Below are 10,713 nucleotides of genomic sequence, written 5' to 3'. Positions count from 1 at the left end.
CGATGCGCAATTGCACTGCGCGAGAGTGCATTGCAGTTTAACACGAGGCGTGGTCAGTGGCGAATATAGCATAGCGCACTCGTGCAGTGACCATCGAAGCTGATATGTCCACGTAGCCGCGGCTTCGGTACCAATCTGATCTGTTCGCGCCACAGATGGAAGCAGACGAAAACAACGATGCGCAATTGCACTGCGCGAGGGAGCATTGCAGTTTAACACGAGGCGTGATCAGTGGCGAATATAGCATAGCGCTCTCGTGCAGTGACCAGCGAAGCTGATATGTCCACGTAGCCGCGGCTTCGGTACCAATCTGATCTGTTCGCGCCACAGATGGAAGCTGACGAAAACAACGATGCGCAATTGCACTGCGCGAAGGAGCATTGCAGTTTAACACGAGGCGTGATCAGTGGCGAATATAGCATAGCGCTCTCGTGCAGTGACCAGCGAAACTGATATGTCCACGTAGGCGCGGCTTCGGTACCAATCTGATCTGTTCGCGCCACAGATGGAAGCTGACGAAAACAACGATGCGCAATTGCACTGCGCGAGAGTGCATTGCAGTATAACACGAGGCGTGATCAGTGGCGAATATAGCATAGCGCTATCGTGCAGTGAACAGCGAAGCTGATATGTCCACGTAGGCGCGGCTTCGGTACCAATCTGATCTGTTCGCGCCACAAATGAAAACTGACGAAAACAACGATGCGCAATTGCACTGCGCGAGAGTGCATTGCAGTTTAACACGAGGCGTGATCAGTGGCGAATATGGCATAGCGCTCTCGTGCAGTGACCAGCGAAGCTGATATGTCCACGTAGGCACGACTTCGGTGCCAATCTGATCTGTTCGCGCCACAGATGGAAGCTGACGAAAACAACGATGCGCAATTGCACTGCTCAAGAGTGCATTGCAGTTTAACACGAGGCGTGATCAGTGGCGAATATAGCATAGCGGCTTCGGTACCAATCTGATCTGTTCGCGCCACAGATGGAAGCTGACGAAAACAACGATGCGCAATTGCACTGCGCGAGAGTCCATTGCAGTTTAACACGAGGCGTGATCAGTGGCGAATATAGCATAGCGCTTTCGTGCAGTGACCAGCGAAGCTGATATGTCCACGTAGGCGCGGCTTCGGTACCAATCTGATCTGTTCGCGCCACAGATGGAAGCTGACCAAAACAACGATGCGCAATTCCACTGCGCGAGAGTGCATTGCAGTTTAACACGAGGCGGGATCAGTGGCGAATATAGCATAGCGCTCACGTGCAGTGAGCAGCGAAGCTGATATGTCCACGTAGGCGCGGCTTCGGTACCAATCAGATCTGTTCGCGCCACAAATGGAAGCTGACGAAAACAACGATGCGCAATTGCACTTCGCGAGAGTGCATTGCAGTTTAACACGAGGCGTGATCAGTGGCGAATATAGCATAGCGCTCTCGTGCAGCGACCAGCGAAGCTGATATGTCCACGTAAGCGCGGCTTCGGTACCAATCTGATCTGTTCGCGCCACAGATGGAAGCTGACGAAAACAACGATGCGCAATTCCACTGCGCGAGAGTGCATTGCAGTATAACACGAGGCGTGATCAGTGGCGAATATAGCATAGCGCTATCGTGCAGTGAACAGCGAAGCTGATATGTCCACGTAGGCGCGGCTTCGGTACCAATCTGATCTGTTCGCGCCACAAATGAAAACTGACGAAAACAACGATGCGCAATTGCACTGCGCGAGAGTGCATTGCAGTTTAACACGAGGCGTGATCAGTGGCGAATATGGCATAGCGCTCTCGTGCAGTGACCAGCGAAGCTGATATGTCCACGTAGCCGCGGCTTCGGTACCAATCTGATCTGTTCGCGCCACAGATGGAAGCTGACGAAAACAACGATGCGCAATTGCACTGCGCGAAGGAGCATTGCAGTTTAACACGAGGCGTGATCAGTGGCGAATATAGCATAGCGCTCTCGTGCAGTGACCAGCGAAACTGATATGTCCACGTAGGCGCGGCTTCGGTACCAATCTGATCTGTTCGCGCCACAGATGGAAGCTGACGAAAACAACGATGCGCAATTGCACTGCGCGAGAGTGCATTGCAGTATAACACGAGGCGTGATCAGTGGCGAATATAGCATAGCGCTCTCGTGCAGTGACCATCGAAGCTGATATGTCCACGTAGGCGCGGCTTCGGTACCAATCTGATCTGTTCGCGCCACAGATGGAAGCTGACGAAAACAACGATGCGCAATTGCACTGCGCGAGAGTGCATTGCAGTTTAACACGAGGCGTGGTCAGTGGCGAATATAGCATAGCGCACTCGTGCAGTGACCATCGAAGCTGATATGTCCACGTAGCCGCGGCTTCGGTACCAATCTGATCTGTTCGCGCCACAGATGGAAGCAGACGAAAACAACGATGCGCAATTGCACTGCGCGAGGGAGCATTGCAGTTTAACACGAGGCGTGATCAGTGGCGAATATAGCATAGCGCTCGCGTGCAGTGACCAGCGAAGCTGATATGTCCACGTAGCCGCGGCTTCGGTACCAATCTGATCTGTTCGCGCCACAGATGGAAGCTGACGAAAACAACGATGCGCAATTGCACTGCGCGAAGGAGCATTGCAGTTTAACACGAGGCGTGATCAGTGGCGAATATAGCATAGCGCTCTCGTGCAGTGACCAGCGAAACTGATATGTCCACGTAGGCGCGGCTTCGGTACCAATCTGATCTGTTCGCGCCACAGATGGAAGCTGACGAAAACAACGATGCGCAATTGCACTGCGCGAGAGTGCATTGCAGTATAACACGAGGCGTGATCAGTGGCGAATATAGCATAGCGCTATCGTGCAGTGAACAGCGAAGCTGATATGTCCACGTAGGCGCGGCTTCGGTACCAATCTGATCTGTTCGCGCCACAAATGAAAACTGACGAAAACAACGATGCGCAATTGCACTGCGCGAGAGTGCATTGCAGTTTAACACGAGGCGTGATCAGTGGCGAATATGGCATAGCGCTCTCGTGCAGTGACCAGCGAAGCTGATATGTCCACGTAGGCGCGACTTCGGTGCCAATCTGATCTGTTCGCGCCACAGATGGAAGCTGACGAAAACAACGATGCGCAATTGCACTGCTCAAGAGTGCATTGCAGTTTAACACGAGGCGTGATCAGTGGCGAATATAGCATAGCGCTCTCGTGCAGTGACCATCGAAGCTGATATGTCCACGTAGGCGCGGCTTCGGTACCAATCTGATCTGTTCGCGCCACAGATGGAAGCTGACGAAAACAACGATGCGCAAATGCACTGCGCGAGAGTGCATTGCAGTTTAACACGAGGCGTGATCAGTGGCGAATATAGCATAGCGGCTTCGGTACCAATCTGATCTGTTCGCGCCACAGATGGAAGCTGACGAAAACAACGATGCGCAATTGCACTGCGCGAGAATCCATTGCAGTTTAACACGAGGCGTGATCAGTGGCGAATATAGCATAGCGCTTTCGTGCAGTGACCAGCGAAGCTGATATGTCCACGTAGGCGCGGCTTCGGTACCAATCTGATCTGTTCGCGCCACAGATGGAAGCTGACCAAAACAACGATGCGCAATTCCACTGCGCGAGAGTGCATTGCAGTTTAACACGAGGCGGGATCAGTGGCCAATATAGCATAGCGCTCACGTGCAGTGAGCAGCGAAGCTGATATGTCCACGTAGGCGCGGCTTCGGTACCAATCTGATCTGTTCGCGCCACAAATGGAAGCTGACGAAAACAACGATGCGCAATTGCACTTCGCGAGAGTGCATTGCAGTTTAACACGAGGCGTGATCAGTGGCGAATATAGCATAGCGCTCTCGTGCAGCGACCAGCGAAGCTGATATGTCCACGTAAGCGCGGCTTCGGTACCAATCTGATCTGTTCGCGCCACAGATGGAAGCTGACGAAAACAACGATGCGCAATTCCACTGCGCGTGGGAGCATTGCAGTTTAACACGAGGCGTGATCAGTGGCGAATATAGCATAGCGCTCTCGTGCAGTGACCAGCGAAGCTGATATGTCCACGTAGCCGCGGCTTCGGTACCAATCTGATCTGTTCGCGCCACAGATGGAAGCAGACGAAAACAACGATGCGCAATTGCCCTGCGCGAGAGTGCATTGCAGTATAACACGAGGCGTGATCAGTGGCGAATATAGCATAGCGCTATCGTGCAGTGAACAGCGAAGCTGATATGTCCACATAGGGGCGGCTTCGGTACCAATCTGATCTGTTCGCGCCACAGATGGAAGCTGACGAAAACGTCGATGCGAAATTGCACTGCGCGAGAGTGCATTGCAGTTTAACACGAGGCGTGATCAGTGGCGAATATAGCATAGCGCTGTCGTGCAGTGACCAGCGAAGCTGATATGTCCCCGTAGGCGCGGCTTCGGTACCAATCTGATCTGTTCGCGCCACAGATGGAAGCTGACGAAAACAACGATGCGCAATTGCACTGCGCGAGAGTGCATTGCAGTTTAACACGAGGCGTGATCAGTGGCGAATATAGCATAGCGGCTTCGGTACCAATCTGATCTGTTCGCGCCACAGATGGAAGCTGAAGAAAACAACGATGCGCAATTGCACTGCGCGAGAGTGCATTGCAGTTTAACACGAGGCGTGATCAGTGGCGAATATAGCATAGCGGCTTCGGTACCAATCTGATCTGTTCGCGCCACAGATGGAAGCTGACGAAAACAACGATGCGCAAATGCACTGCGCGAGAGTCCATTGCAGTTTAACACGAGGCGTGATAAGTGGCGAATATAGCATAGCGCTTTCGTGCAGTGACCAGCGAAGCTGATATGTCCACGTAGGCGCGGCTTCGGTACCAATCTGATCTGTTCGCGCCACAGATGGAAGCTGACGAAAACAACGATGCGCAATTCCACTGCGCGAGAGTGCATTGCAGTTTGACACGAGGCGGGATCAGTGGCGAATATAGCATAGCGCTCACGTGCAGTGAGCAGCGAAGCTGATATGTCCACGTAGGCGCGGCTTCTGTACCAATCTGATCTGTTCGCGCCACAAATGGAAGCTGACGAAAACAACGATGCGCAATTGCACTTCGCGAGAGTGCATTGCAGTTTAACACGAGGCGTGATCAGTGGCGAATATAGCATAGCGCTCTCGTGCAGCGACCAGCGAAGCTGATATGTCCACGTAAGCGCGGCTTCGGTACCAATCTGATCTGTTCGCGCCACAGATGGAAGCAGACGAAAACAACGATGCGCAATTGCACTGCGCGAGGGAGCATTGCAGTTTAACACGAGGCGTGATCAGTGGCGAATATAGCATAGCGGCTTCGGTACCAATCTGATCTGTTCGCGCCACAGATGGAAGCTGACGAAAACAACGATGCGCAATTGCACTGCGCGAGAGTCCATTGCAGTTTAACACGAGGCGTGATCAGTGGCGAATATAGCATAGCGCTTTCGTGCAGTGACCAGCGAAGCTGATATGTCCACGTAGGCGCGGCTTCGGTACCAATCTGATCTGTTCGCGCCACAGATGGAAGCTGACGAAAACAACGATGCGCAATTCCACTGCGCGAGAGTGCATTGCAGTTTAACACGAGGCGTGGTCAGTGGCGAATATAGCATAGCGCACTCGTGCAGTGACCATCGAAGCTGATATGTCCACGTAGCCGCGGCTTCGGTACCAATCTGATCTGTTCGCGCCACAGATGGAAGCAGACGAAAACAACGATGCGCAATTGCACTGCGCGAGGGAGCATTGCAGTTTAACACGAGGCGTGATCAGTGGCGAATATAGCATAGCGCTCGCGTGCAGTGACCAGCGAAGCTGATATGTCCACGTAGCCGCGGCTTCGGTACCAATCTGATCTGTTCGCGCCACAGATGGAAGCTGACGAAAACAACGATGCGCAATTGCACTGCGCGAAGGAGCATTGCAGTATAACACGAGGCGTGATCAGTGGCGAATATAGCATAGCGCTATCGTGCAGTGAACAGCGAAGCTGATATGTCCACGTAGGCGCGGCTTCGGTACCAATCTGATCTGTTCGCGCCACAAATGAAAACTGACGAAAACAACGATGCGCAATTGCACTGCGCGAGAGTGCATTGCAGTTTAACACGAGGCGTGATCAGTGGCGAATATGGCATAGCGCTCTCGTGCAGTGACCAGCGAAGCTGATATGTCCACGTAGGCGCGACTTCGGTGCCAATCTGATCTGTTCGCGCCACAGATGGAAGCTGACGAAAACAACGATGCGCAATTGCACTGCTCAAGAGTGCATTGCAGTTTAACACGAGGCGTGATCAGTGGCGAATATAGCATAGCGCTCTCGTGCAGTGACCATCGAAGCTGATATGTCCACGTAGGCGCGGCTTCGGTACCAATCTGATCTGTTCGCGCCACAGATGGAAGCTGACGAAAACAACGATGCGCAAATGCACTGCGCGAGAGTGCATTGCAGTTTAACACGAGGCGTGATCAGTGGCGAATATAGCATAGCGGCTTCGGTACCAATCTGATCTGTTCGCGCCACAGATGGAAGCTGACGAAAACAACGATGCGCAATTGCACTGCGCGAGAATCCATTGCAGTTTAACACGAGGCGTGATCAGTGGCGAATATAGCATAGCGCTTTCGTGCAGTGACCAGCGAAGCTGATATGTCCACGTAGGCGCGGCTTCGGTACCAATCTGATCTGTTCGCGCCACAGATGGAAGCTGACCAAAACAACGATGCGCAATTCCACTGCGCGAGAGTGCATTGCAGTTTAACACGAGGCGGGATCAGTGGCCAATATAGCATAGCGCTCACGTGCAGTGAGCAGCGAAGCTGATATGTCCACGTAGGCGCGGCTTCGGTACCAATCTGATCTGTTCGCGCCACAAATGGAAGCTGACGAAAACAACGATGCGCAATTGCACTTCGCGAGAGTGCATTGCAGTTTAACACGAGGCGTGATCAGTGGCGAATATAGCATAGCGCTCTCGTGCAGCGACCAGCGAAGCTGATATGTCCACGTAAGCGCGGCTTCGGTACCAATCTGATCTGTTCGCGCCACAGATGGAAGCTGACGAAAACAACGATGCGCAATTCCACTGCGCGTGGGAGCATTGCAGTTTAACACGAGGCGTGATCAGTGGCGAATATAGCATAGCGCTCTCGTGCAGTGACCAGCGAAGCTGATATGTCCACGTAGCCGCGGCTTCGGTACCAATCTGATCTGTTCGCGCCACAGATGGAAGCTGACGAAAACAACGATGCGCAATTGCACTGCGCGAGAATCCATTGCAGTTTAACACGAGGCGTGATCAGTGGCGAATATAGCATAGCGCTATCGTGCAGTGAACAGCGAAGCTGATATGTCCACATAGGCGCGGCTTCGGTACCAATCTGATCTGTTCGCGCCACAGATGGAAGCTGACGAAAACGTCGATGCGAAATTGCACTGCGCGAGAGTGCATTGCAGTTTAACACGAGGCGTGATCAGTGGCGAATATAGCATAGCGCTGTCGTGCAGTGACCAGCGAAGCTGATATGTCCCCGTAGGCGCGGCTTCGGTACCAATCTGATCTGTTCGCGCCACAGATGGAAGCTGACAAAAACAACGATGCGCAATTGCACTGCGCGAGAGTGCATTGCAGTTTAACACGAGGCGTGATCAGTGGCGAATATAGCATAGCGGCTTCGGTACCAATCTGATCTGTTCGCGCCACAGATGGAAGTTGAAGAAAACAACGATGCGCAATTGCACTGCGCGAGAGTGCATTGCAGTTTAACACGAGGCGTGATCAGTGGCGAATATAGCATAGCGGCTTCGGTACCAATCTGATCTGTTCGCGCCACAGATGGAAGCTGACGAAAACAACGATGCGCAAATGCACTGCGCGAGAGTCCATTGCAGTTTAACACGAGGCGTGATAAGTGGCGAATATAGCATAGCGCTTTCGTGCAGTGACCAGCGAAGCTGATATGTCCACGTAGGCGCGGCTTCGGTACCAATCTGATCTGTTCGCGCCACAGATGGAAGCTGACGAAAACAACGATGCGCAATTCCACTGCGCGAGAGTGCATTGCAGTTTGACACGAGGCGGGATCAGTGGCGAATATAGCATAGCGCTCACGTGCAGTGAGCAGCGAAGCTGATATGTCCACGTAGGCGCGGCTTCTGTACCAATCTGATCTGTTCGCGCCACAAATGGAAGCTGACGAAAACAACGATGCGCAATTGCACTTCGCGAGAGTGCATTGCAGTTTAACACGAGGCGTGATCAGTGGCGAATATAGCATAGCGCTCTCGTGCAGCGACCAGCGAAGCTGATATGTCCACGTAAGCGCGGCTTCGGTACCAATCTGATCTGTTCGCGCCACAGATGGAAGCAGACGAAAACAACGATGCGCAATTGCACTGCGCGAGGGAGCATTGCAGTTTAACACGAGGCGTGATCAGTGGCGAATATAGCATAGCGGCTTCGGTACCAATCTGATCTGTTCGCGCCACAGATGGAAGCTGACGAAAACAACGATGCGCAATTGCACTGCGCGAGAGTCCATTGCAGTTTAACACGAGGCGTGATCAGTGGCGAATATAGCATAGCGCTTTCGTGCAGTGACCAGCGAAGCTGATATGTCCACGTAGGCGCGGCTTCGGTACCAATCTGATCTGTTCGCGCCACAGATGGAAGCTGACGAAAACAACGATGCGCAATTCCACTGCGCGAGAGTGCATTGCAGTTTAACACGAGGCGGGATCAGTGGCGAATATATCATAGCGCTCACGTGCAGTGAGCAGCGAAGCTGATATGTCCACGTAGGCGCGGCTTCGGTACCAATCTGATCTGTTCGCGCCACAAATGGAAGCTGACGAAAACAACGATGCGCAATTGCACTTCGCGAGAGTGCATTGCAGTTTAACACGAGGCGTGATCAGTGGCGAATATAGCATAGCGCTCTCGTGCAGTGACCAGCGAAGCTGATATGTCCACGTAGCCGCGGCTTCGGTACCAATCTGATCTGTTCGCGCCACAGATGGAAGCTGACGAAAACAACGATGCGCAATTCCACTGCGCGAGAGTGCATTGCAGTTTGACACGAGGCGGGATCAGTGGCGAATATAGCATAGCGCTCACGTGCAGTGAGCAGCGAAGCTGATATGTCCACGTAGGCGCGGCTTCTGTACCAATCTGATCTGTTCGCGCCACAAATGGAAGCTGACAAAAACAACGATGCGCAATTGCACTTCGCGAGAGTGCATTGCAGTTTAACACGAGGCGTGATCAGTGGCGAATATAGCATAGCGCTCTCGTGCAGCGACCAGCGAAGCTGATATGTCCACGTAAGCGCGGCTTCGGTACCAATCTGATCTGTTCGCGCCACAGATGGAAGCAGACGAAAACAACGATGCGCAATTGCACTGCGCGAGGGAGCATTGCAGTTTAACACGAGGCGTGATCAGTGGCGAATATAGCATAGCGGCTTCGGTACCAATCTGATCTGTTCGCGCCACAGATGGAAGCTGACGAAAACAACGATGCGCAATTGCACTGCGCGAGAGTCCATTGCAGTTTAACACGAGGCGTGATCAGTGGCGAATATAGCATAGCGCTTTCGGGCAGTGACCAGCGAAGCTGATATGTCCACGTAGGCGCGGCTTCGGTACCAATCTGATCTGTTCGCGCCACAGATGGAAGCTGACGAAAACAACGATGCGCAATTCCACTGCGCGAGAGTGCATTGCAGTTTAACACGAGGCGGGATCAGTGGCGAATATATCATAGCGCTCACGTGCAGTGAGCAGCGAAGCTGATATGTCCACGTAGGCGCGGCTTCGGTACCAATCTGATCTGTTCGCGCCACAAATGGAAGCTGACGAAAACAACGATGCGCAATTGCACTTCGCGAGAGTGCATTGCAGTTTAACACGAGGCGTGATCAGTGGCGAATATAGCATAGCGCTCTCGTGCAGTGACCAGCGAAGCTGATATGTCCACGTAGCCGCGGCTTCGGTACCAATCTGATCTGTTCGCGCCACAGATGGAAGCTGACGAAAACAACGATGCGCAATTGCACTGCGCGAAGGAGCATTGCAGTTTAACACGAGGCGTGATCAGTGGCGAATATAGCATAGCGCTCTCGTGCAGTGACCAGCGAAACTGATATGTCCACGTAGGCGCGGCTTCGGTACCAATCTGATCTGTTCGCGCCACAGATGGAAGCTGACGAAAACAACGATGCGCAATTGCACTGCGCGAGAGTGCATTGCAGTATAACACGAGGCGTGATCAGTGGCGAATATAGCATAGCGCTATCGTGCAGTGAACAGCGAAGCTGATATGTCCACATAGGCGCGGCTTTGGTACCAATCTGATCTGTTCGCGCCACAGATGGAAGCTGACGAAAACGTCGATGCGAAATTGCACTGCGCAAGAGTGCATTGCAGTTTAACACGAGGCGTGATCAGTGGCGAATATAGCATAGCGCTGTCGTGCAGTGACCAGCGAAGCTGATATGTCCCCGTAGGCGCGGCTTCGGTACCAATCTGATCTGTTCGCGCCACAGATGGAAGCTGACGAAAACAACGATGCGCAATTGCACTGCGCGAGAGTGCATTGCAGTTTAACACGAGGCGTGATCAGTGGCGAATATAGCATAGCGGCGTCGGTACCAATCTGATCTGTTCGCGCCACAGATGGAAGCTGACGAAAACAACGATGCGC

The sequence above is a fragment of the Amblyomma americanum genome, chromosome 4, assembly GCF_052857255.1.
Source record: "Amblyomma americanum isolate KBUSLIRL-KWMA chromosome 4, ASM5285725v1, whole genome shotgun sequence".
NCBI classification, from domain to species: Eukaryota; Metazoa; Arthropoda; class Arachnida; order Ixodida; family Ixodidae; genus Amblyomma; species Amblyomma americanum.
Note: the sequence above shows the minus strand (reverse complement) of the source record.